We start from the raw sequence: 11,412 nt of genomic DNA, 5'->3' as shown, positions 1-11,412 counted from the left end.
AACAAGAGTGTAAAGGTGTTCTCATGTTTGGCACACCAATGCCGTTTGTAGCTTTGGAAGCTGCTGTACTGATGACCCCCACACACGTTGCACGCTGTTGGCTGGTTAGGCCAACAAGGCCTTTCGAGGGTCTCAAATGCAGCAAGCTCTTGGCTTATGCCATCAAGAATCTCCAGAGATGCCATTATAAACTGAAAATATATGCAGGATAAACATAAAATATTATCAATAATAAATAAAAATGTTTTTATTTATTTTAGGCACAACAAAATGTGATCTTCTGGTAGATTAAATTAATTATCGTATTGAATGTTATCTAAACTAACAATAGTATTCTGGTCCGAGAAAATGTAGATATCCAGAATTATCTCCATAGTAGGTAATTAAATTATATAATTCCTAGGCAATCAAGTCAAATATATATACTAGATTGAACTTGTGATCAACCAAGGACAAACAATAAATATTTATGATGACATCTCCTCGCACTAATGTTTACCCTGAAAACATTCAATACTATAATAGTTTATTTAATCAATCAAATTCATTTAGTTAAAAATTAACGGTTTAGGAATATATGTATTCCTTTTTATTGCAGTTAACGTATCTTAAATCATGTTTTATTGAATTAAGTGAAAATAAAATAAGTTTCCCGGTCTGGATGCGCATAAGTTTCCAGGATAACTCCCATCGTAGGTAATTACAACATATTTGCAATTCCTAGGCATTTTATATATGGAATACTATCTGTACGTAACAAATCATACTGAACTGATTTTCTACCGCAAAAACAGACTCCATAGAAATATGATGGCATCCGTACTTATCCATGAACACTAAAATTCAGCAAAACCTGATCTTATTTTTATAAAATTAAATTAGTATCTGATGTTATGTTTAAATCCAGCAATATATAACTAATGAGGCTTTATAGGGTCACTTTTAGACACAATCTTTTGACATTTCCTGCTTAATGATGTTCTATTATTATTTAACTTTAAACATACATATAATGGCGTTATGTAATTTGTTTAATAAACAAAAATTTGCATTTAAGAGGAGTTCTACCCTTATGCATGCAACATGCAGCCAAAGTATTTCGATACCCCCCTAAGGCCGGGGGCCAATTAAACATACAATTTTTTTAATAAACAATAATTATTAGACAATTATCCATTATAATGATAATATTAATTTAAATATCACCATAATTAAATGAACATCAAACATGAATAACAATAAACATTTCAATTCTGTTTACAATAGCAGACCACTCAAATGAGGTGTTCATTATAAAAACATTAAATCATACACCTTCTACTTGACACCATTTATACGTGGTGGAAATTTGAAACATCATCAATACATTATTTACACTAACCGAACTACCCTATGTGATCATAAATTTATAAATCACTAGGATCGAATAAAATTGAAACATCATCAATATAATATTTGCACTATTCGAACTATCCCATGTGATCATAAAATTACAAATCACTAGGATCGAATACAATTGAAACATCATCAATATAATATTTACACTAACCGAACTACCCTATGTGATCATAATTTTTACAAATCACTAGGATGGAATACAATTGAAACGTGATCAATATAATATTTACACTAACCGAACTACACTATTGAAACATCATCAATATAATATTTGCACTATTCGAACTATCCCATGTGATCATAAAATTACAAATCACTAGGATCGAATATCTGCTTTGGTTTGACCGTGCGTCCACTTCGTGTACGGTATTGTTGACCGTTTGATACGGGATCTGGCAATGTTTCACATGCAGCACAATCTAGAAAATTTGCAGTTTCTGTATCTGTTTCACCTACGAATTCAATATTTTGTGAAACTGACGTATCACCTACACATAACATTTGAGAATGACATTGTTTTAAATGGTCTACGTGTACAACTAAAATTTTGTTAGAGCTTTGATGCACAATTTTATAGGTTACAGTTGTAACTTTTTTCAGCACCTTATATGGTCCTATCCAGGCCAGACCCAACTTTTGATTTGCTGTAGGAGGAAACCATCGCCAAACCAACTCACCCTCATTAAATGTTCTAGGTTTTAAGCCTTTAGAATACACTTTCTTTTGCCTGGTCGCAGCTATTTTTAATTGAGCGCTAACCTGCTTAAAAGAAATTGCCATAGACATTTTTAACCATTCAACATACTCTGCAGGACATAAATACTCTATTTGTCCAGGGGTTTTTCCTAACATAACGTCTACAGGGAGTGTTATTTCCCTTCCAAACATAAGTAAATTAGGACTACATTTTGTACTTTCATGACACGATGCTCTGTAAGCCATCATAATAAATGGTAAATGGTCATCCCAATCATCTCTGTTATCGTTCACATACATGGCCAGCATTGCTTGTATTGTGCGATTATGCCTCTCCACTAAACCATCTGAACGGGGATTGTAAGGAACAGTTCTAGTTTTTTGTATTCCTAAAAGGAGGCACATGTGCTGAAAAAGACGGGATTAAAATTCGGGACCTTGATCTGAATGTATAATTGTGGGAACGCCATATCTGCAAATGAACTGAGTAACAAGTGTGTCTGCAACAGTAAGTGCTGTATGATCTTTGAGAGCGAACGCTTCTGTAAATTTTGTGTAATAATCTGAGATCACTAGAACATACTGATTATCATTACTTGTTATTGGTAATGGTCCTTAAATGTCCAATGCTATGCGATCAAGAGGTTGATACGAGATATCTTGCTTTAGTTCTGATTTGCCACGACCTGGACCAGGTTTCCTGCGTGAACACATTTCACATGAACTAACCCATCGTCTTATATCACTACAGTTGTTTGGCCAATAGAATCGTTTCTTAATAGAAGCTATTGTTTTGTCTCTACCTAAGTGTCCAGCCAATCTGCTTTCATGCAACTGTTGAAAAATTTCAGACCTTAAGGTTGATGGAAGTACAAGTCTTAAGCCGTTTTCACCTGTTCTCCATAACAAATTGTCCTTTACAGTCAGGGTTTCCCATAAACTCCACAAGATTCTTACATTTTGACTATGTTCATTGACAACAGACTTTGATGGTTTATCACAAGAAACGGACTTGAACTGTAATAGAGTTTTAATGTCAGAATCACTACTTTGCATCTCCTCTAACTGTTCTTGTGACCACTTGTCAATCCAGTTGGAACACAACACAGTACTTATGTCTACTTCATTCTGCTTGGAATTGTGCATACTATTATCAGAAGACTGAATCGAAGAACATTTAACATCATCCGTACGTGCCTTTCCACTGAGTGCTTCAGGCATCAGTATGCCTTTTTGACTACTGGAATGACAAGGATTTAAAGCATGAAGTTCTAGACCCTCATCAATACACTCATCTGGGCAAAATGGAATACTAACGCTAGATTTTGGAGCTAATGTTCCAGGCAAAGTGTTGCCTTTTGAACTTAAATCATGACAATCAGTACAATTTTCACATTTACAGCGACGGTTTCTCAAAGGATGTCTAGACATTGTATCAGCATTGCCATGCAAACAACCTTTCCTATATTCAACTGTAAAGTCGTAGGTGTCTAACACGGTTAACCATCGAGCGAGCATGCCCTCTGGTTCTTTAAAGTTTTGTAACCATGTAAGTGAAGCATGATCCGTGCGAACAAGAAACTTCCTTCCCCACAAGTAATGCCTAAATTGTTTAACAAAGGTTACAACAGCTAGAAGCTCAATCATGGTAGTGCAATACTTCTGTTGGGACTTATTAAGTGACCTACTGGCATATGCTATCACTCTTTCATCACCATCCTGGACTTGAGAAAGAACTGCACCAATTCCTGTTTGTGACCCATCTGTGTCAAGTATGAACATCCCAGTGTTTTGTGGAAAGCCTAAAATTGGAGGGGATATCAGCTTTTCCTTAAGCTGTTCAAAGATGGATTGGCATTCTTGAGACCAAAAGAACCGTTTTCTTTTCTGAGTTAATTCGGTCAATGGAAAAGCCTTCTGTGCACAATCGGGAATAAATTTTCTGTAGTAATTCAAAAGACCTAGGAAGCTTTTAATTTCAGTCTTATTTTGGGGCACAGGCCATGATTGAACTGCCTCGATTTTTGATGGGTTACACGAAATTCCTTCTTCTGAAACAATGTGACCTAGATATTCAAATTGTTTGAACATTTTGAACAAATGACATTTCTTTGGTTTGAGAGATAACTTTGCAGCACGGAATCTAGAGAAAACCTCAGATAAATTGGCAAACGTTGTTTCAAATGTACTTCCAAACACAATGATATCATCCAGATAGCAAAGACACTGTTTCCATTGCATGCCACGCAGAACTAATTCTACCAACCGCTCAAATGTTGCGGGTCCGTTGCATAGGCCAAATGGCATGACCTTGAACTGATATAACCCACAATGTGAGGTAAATGCGGTCATATGCTTATGTTTATCGGCCATCTTAATCTGCCAATATCCACTAGTCAGATCTAATGTACAGAAGTATTTCGCACCTGCAAGAGTATCAAGAGCATCATTTATTTTAGGTAAAGGATATGCATCTTTCCTCGTTAATGCGTTTAGTTTGCGATAGTCAATGCAAAATCGGACAGTAATATCTGTTTTCTTTACTAAGACAATTGGTGCCGCCCAAGCACTGGAACTCGGTTCAATGATTTCATTATCAAGCATCTTTTAAATTTCAGTTTCAACCATACCTTTCTGAGCCAGAGGAACGCGTCTTGGGGGAATTTTGACTGGTTTTGCGTTTCCAACCTCAATTGTATGCTCTACTAGGTCTGTCTGCGAGACCTTTCCAGAGTTGTCGTCAAATATGTCACTATACTCATTCAGGAGACTTTTAAGCTTATTTTAATGTTCAGTATCAAGAGCTTGGCAAGCATCATCAAATAATGGCTGAATATGAGTAGGCAGGGTTATTGAGTCTTTAATTGTATGATCGTGTTCATTTATCTCATTCACTGACACAATTGGCTGTAAGCTGGCAACTGTCAAATTTCGGTCCATTTTTATACTTCTATTAGTCAAGTTTATAAAAGTAACTGGAATTTCGGCCCGGTTAGCATCAATAACCGTTTTTGCCATAATTAAGCCTCGTTTTTGTACTAGTTTGTATGGTTCAACTATACCTTGTTGCTCAAGAAATAACCCATCTATATTTGCATTGATTGTCATTTCTGAGTCAGCGGGGATTGAACATGTATTTACTAGCCGAATTCGTGCTATTTTTGAGCTTTCATGTCTAATTAGTTTGATTTTGTGCTTACCAATTTTCATTAAAGCTTTGCCAAACTTTAACTGAACGTCAAACTCTTCCAAGAAATCATTACCTAAGATAGCTGTTACCTCATCAATATCGGCTACTATGAAATCATATGTTATGGTCTCATTATCCAATTCAAAACTAATTGTTATCTCACCATGAACTACAATAGTACTACCATTGGCAGCGGATAAGGTTTGGCTATTTTTTTTCAAACTATTGAGATCAATGTCACATTTTCTAACAAATTCAGTAGACAGAATGCTAACTGCAGAACCGGAATCTATTAACGCTTGGCATGTGTAACCCAATATAATCAATTTTGCAAGTAAGCATGACCTTTTGATTGAGTTAATCACAATGTTTTGTTGCCCTGGATGTGAACAGACTGATTGATCGGGCGCAACATCAGTCTTAGCTAGTTTTCCTTATCTCTATTTGGACAATTAGGGGCAATATGTCCCTTTTCATGACATTTGAAGCATTCCCTATCAGACATGTTAGTGCGTTCACGACTATCTCTATTTGGACAATTAGGGGCAATATGTCCCTTTTCATGACATTTGAAGCATTCCCTATCAGACATGTTAGTGCGTTCACGACTATTTGACCTACTTCTAACTTTCAAGGTGTGAGTGAGATTTTTCAATAAATCTGCGATGTCATTCAGTGTCACTTCTTGTTGGTTCTGCTTTATTTGATTACAAGTCTCATTTTCATAATCAAACCGTGGTTTTCGCATTATTCCTTGTGAACCCTCAAACGCTTCAAATTCTGTTGCTAGGGCAATAGCAGCATCTATTGTACTAGGATGTCTGTATTGTACATGACTTCGCAGTTCTGGTCTAGTGAGACCATGCACAAATTGATCGATTGCATACATCTCCCTAGCATTGGATTGAACATTCGGATAAGCCTTCGTACTCAATTTTTTGAAGAGCATAACCAAATTCTGCTGCTGATTCAGACCTATTTTGTCTCCTATTTCGAAATTCACACCTAAATGCCGTTTCCCTTTCAACTGGATTGAACCTTTATTCAAAACTTGAACAATATAATCATAGTTGTCCAAATATATGGGATTTAACTCACTGAGTATCCGTTGTGCATTACCCTTTAAACTCATTACTAGTTGCTGGGCTTTTTCAATGTTTGACCAATTGTTCCAACGGGCTACATTCTCAAATTGAACAAAATAGTCTTGCCAATCTGTGGATTGTCCATCAAATTTTTCGGGTTCTTTAGCTTTTCGCATGCTATGTGGTGTTTGCTTTGACATGCGGTCTTGATCTTGCGTGCTGTGGTTTTGGCGTAAAGACATATTTTGAGGATGTGCGATAGGTGTTGATTCATATGCATGATTGTTCAGCATAGCTGTATAAGTTGGACCACAGTCACTCATAGTAGGATTTATAATACTGTATTGAGTTTGTGGCCTATGGTCAATGGCTGTGTCCATGCGTAAGCTATGTGCATTCCTGGGCTGTAAAGTTTCAAATGTCATATTATCAGGCACTGTGTTGCTTTGCATGAGAGGTGTTTGCCCACTGTGGTGTGTGTGATACATTGGGTGAAGTTGTGTTTCCGCGTGTGGCATATGGTCAATGTCTGTGTCCATGCGTAAGCTATGTGCGTTCCTGGGCTGTAAAGTTCCAAATGTCATATTATCAGGGACTGTGTTGCTTTGCATGAGAGTTGTTTGCCCACTTTTATGTGTGTGATACATTGGGTGAAGTTGTGTTTCCGCATGTGGGCTGTATGTGTTGGTGTACATTGCATGCGATTGTCTACTGCGTTGTGTGTGAGACATTGGATGCATATGTGTACTAATCTGAGGGTTGTTTGTATTGTTATGCATCATGTTTATGTGTGCATCAGAGCTTTGCTCATATGTGTGTGTAATCGGTGTGCTTTGATATGTGGTGGACACAGGTGTTTGTTGGTAATCGTCCGACACAGATATTTGTTGGTATTTGTTTGACGCTAGTGTTTGCCTAGTCATTCTTGGCATTGACGACGTAGCAGCCATTGTGTGTGGGAGTTTCTTGAATGAACACTGTGATATGTTATCATCATTCGTTGACGCTTTTGGCTGTTAATGCCCAGAGAATTTAACTTCCCTTGTTTCTCCCAAAGGGATCCACCATGACATAGAGTCACTCATTGCCATTCACTTTGTGTAATAGGAAGGTAAGACTTCCTTTTATTGCAATTAATCAAAAGTAAAATTCACTAAGAGTGAATGAATTTAATAATTATAGACTTGTATAGCTATGTCTATTTACTAGTTTGAAACGGTGCTCCCAATAATGTATACACTCACTGTTACTAATCAATTAACCAGTGTTGTTTTTGTATTAACAAAAGCTTCTACAACTTATGATACGCTTCAATAATCAATGAACCAGTGTTGTTTTTGTATTCACAAAAGATCTGCAACTGATGATACACTTCAATTGTGTGTCTATTACACAGAACACGACTGTCAGTGCATATATGAATGCACTAACCTGTCTGTGGCGTGTACATATATGTAAACCTACATGTACCTCCAATTAAACACAAAGTTTTATGACAATATAGTTTATTTGTTTTAGAACGGACGAGCCCCCAAAATGTTACAGGCTTACCTGTTAACCCAGGCTAAAGTACACTAGTAGTGTAATAAAACATAAAACAAATGCCATTATACGCAGTTTATTTGGAAGTACAATACTAAACACTAGAATACACACCAACAGACTAAATGTTTTAACTGACTGATTGGATAATAGAACCGAATAGATATTAAAATACACTAATATACCAGGATGGTTTCAACAGACTCTTTATAATAATAAACTAAATAAATATTTAGAATTTAAGCCACTAAAAATAAAATAGTTCCTACTGACTTTTCTCGTTAACGTAGGCAGGAGCTGCCTTCAGTGTTGGTGAGAAAAAGCAAAATAACATAGCAATCACAGGCTTATACACCATTGCCCATTAGAGGCCCTGTCTCAACTTGACACATAAAGTTACAATAAATAAATGTTTTACACACTAGATTAAACATAAACAGAAGTAATTGTATGGGCCTCCCATTTATATAACTAAAACACCATGAAATCCATAAGAAATAAATGGTCACGAAATTAAGTAGACAAGCAAAGACTGGTTACAAGATGACATTTACAAAAGAATAAGTAAAATTAGACTGGAGACTTAATTACAAAATATACTTCGTTATGTAAAATAGTCATTCCTGCTACACTTGAACACATTTTTCAAGAAAGGGTTAGTCGATCTTCTTTCATAATTATCAGTGATAGGTATGGAAGCATATTTGTGCCACTACTTACCAGATGAAATGACGTGAAAATAATGGCGGATTTCGCGAAAAAAAAAATTCTCGATAACAGATAAATTTTCACGAAAATAAAATAAATTGTTAACAATAATTTTTCCCTGTTAGTGCTCTAAACTGCCACCACATAAAGATAAATTAAAGTTTTCACGAAAATAAATCACTTTTCTCGAAAACAGATCACTTTTCATGAAACCTTGGAAATAATAAATTTTCACGAAAAGAGTAAAATAACGGAAGACTTTTCTTAAAAACTTTTCACGAAACCTTAAACAATTCGCGAAAGTTGCCAGATCTAAAAATAGATGCACTTCAGAGCCTTTAACGTGAATACCTAACGTGGTGTTCTACGCGTGGTCTGTAAGTATGTTTTAATTAACTAATACAAAGTAGGTCTATTAATTGTATAAAAGAATGATAAATTCAATTACGCCATTTTTGCCTATAAACACGTAATACTATATATTTTCATTTAATGACTCTGATGATTGTATTCTTTATCCTTAATCGTGTTTTGGATAAACCTCTTGTGTAAATCAATAATTGTTAAAAATAGGGTCTTGTGGTATTGATTTCTGCCATATAGAAGCAGCCCCTTGGGGGAACATACGCCCCCTTAGGGCTGCACTGTTGTCTCATTCAGTTTTGTCTGCCAGCAATTTATGTGCACAACTTTGTTTCATTGAATTGTATGCATCTATTTATGTGTAATATAATAATGGTAGTTCTTGAATGCAAGCATGTACAATGACATTTAAATAAGTTCATTATACCACTTGAAACTGAAGACAATATCTGTAACACTATTTGAAAATTCATTACTTTTTCTAAATAATTTCAGTATACACAGACAAAGAAGCAAAGGAGAACCACTTGCAAAATAAGGTTAGGGTGGCTGATAAAGGAGTGCACGAAATTCGTGCAAGTCAGGGAAAAGACAGGTGGGGGAGTGCGTGATATAGAAATGGAGAGTGACGCAGGATATCGAGAAGTTATGGAGAAAGCAATGGAGTTGTTCTTCCCGAATGGTAAGAAAATAACTTTAAATAGGATTTGATGATAATAATGCAGGTCTTATAAGGTCATCCAAAAAAACAGAGTGCTCAAGGCGAGCTTCAGGATTGCACTTTGTCCGTCATGGACGATAACAGACTTAATAAACAGTGTTTTGACTACTTAACTAGACAGGGCGAAACAACTTGAGCAAAACGATAATCTCATCAGTCAATACAAAACTGCAAAATACCGCTCTTAGCCATGGACAAACATACAGCAAAGATCAACAAACGACGATAATTCATAGCTATCAACAAGCCATGTTGAACGAATTTAAGCGTAAATGGAAATACACTGTTAATATAGAACATGGTCAAATACGCGCAAATGGGGGTAATAAACTTCGGAACTAACGGCAGTTTAAGACAGAATTCAATGTAGAGCCATGCGTCAAGTTTTATACGATAAGTCGAGCACAACGTAGTGACTTGGCTAAATTCCTCTGTGGTGTTATACCTTTCGTATAGAAACAGGACGGTATGAAGGTGTACCAGAAAATGAACGATATTGTTTTATCTGTAAGACGTGTGTCGAAAGTGAAGAGCATGCTCTAATGATGTGTCCGCTATATGAAAATATAAGAGCCAATTTAACAGAAAGTGCTCTTTCGGTAAACTCAAATTTCAACGCATTAAACCAAAGAGAGAAAATTAACTTCTTGCTGTCAGATGATCGCATCATTAAACCCAGTGCCAGAGCCTGCCATGACATTTTAATGAAGCGACTCAACCACATGAATATATAATCCATTTAATGTGTGCGCATAGTCAATTGCGTATCAAACAATAACAAATAAGTACAAAACTGTTTATAATGTACAAATTAAAATTTTCTCTTACTGTATTGTTTGATGATATATATTTTTTATTTATTTTAAGAAAACTTATCATTTTTAACCCAATATCCTTCAGGATCTTTTTTTTATATTTCTAACAGTTATAATTTTTATTTATTTAAAGAAAATTATTCATTTTAAATCGAATTTCCTTAAAATCTTGTTTTTATATATATTTCTAACAGATGTAAAAGATTCTATGATGTATATAATCGTTGAACACTTTTAGAATTTTTAAAACCATCGTCTCTCGTAACTCTTATATATATATATATATCATAACGATTTTGTACTGCTTTACTGTGTTTTATGTACACAAGTGAGACGTTAATAAACTATTCTGTCTACATTAGTATTGTGTACCGTTCCACGCATTAAACTGCTGCCATGTGATACCCTTTTGCACACTATTTCCCATGTAAAGAGCAAAAAAATTGTTTTATTAACAGGTATAAAGTTATTTCAAAAGCTAACACTGGGCATATAATGTAATATAAAAAATGAAATTTAATTAATTTATATGTCATTTAATCAGTCTTACATTCTTCAACATATAGGGAACTCATCAATGCACACACGCAGATATTCCTTGTCCACATAGCACACTCGGTGCTCTCGACGACTCGCCCGTCTCTTACTTCCCTAGGACGTTCGATAATAGTTTTCCGATAGAGCATCACTTCCATGTGCGACTCACATGATCGCTCTGGGCAATAAGAATTTAGCCACTAGTTTTCAAAACGTCTGTGTAATTATATCTACGGTAAAATCAATTGCAATATTTTGTCTGGAAGGTTGTAACCAAACTCTACAAACGTGTATCAATATTAACACTTGCTTCGCCATCATAGCCAATGTAAGCTTCTCAGATATAACATGTTTGCT

This window comes from Dreissena polymorpha, chromosome 9 (assembly GCF_020536995.1).
Source record: "Dreissena polymorpha isolate Duluth1 chromosome 9, UMN_Dpol_1.0, whole genome shotgun sequence".
Taxonomy (NCBI): domain Eukaryota; kingdom Metazoa; phylum Mollusca; class Bivalvia; order Myida; family Dreissenidae; genus Dreissena; species Dreissena polymorpha.
This window is presented reverse-complemented; position numbering follows the sequence as displayed.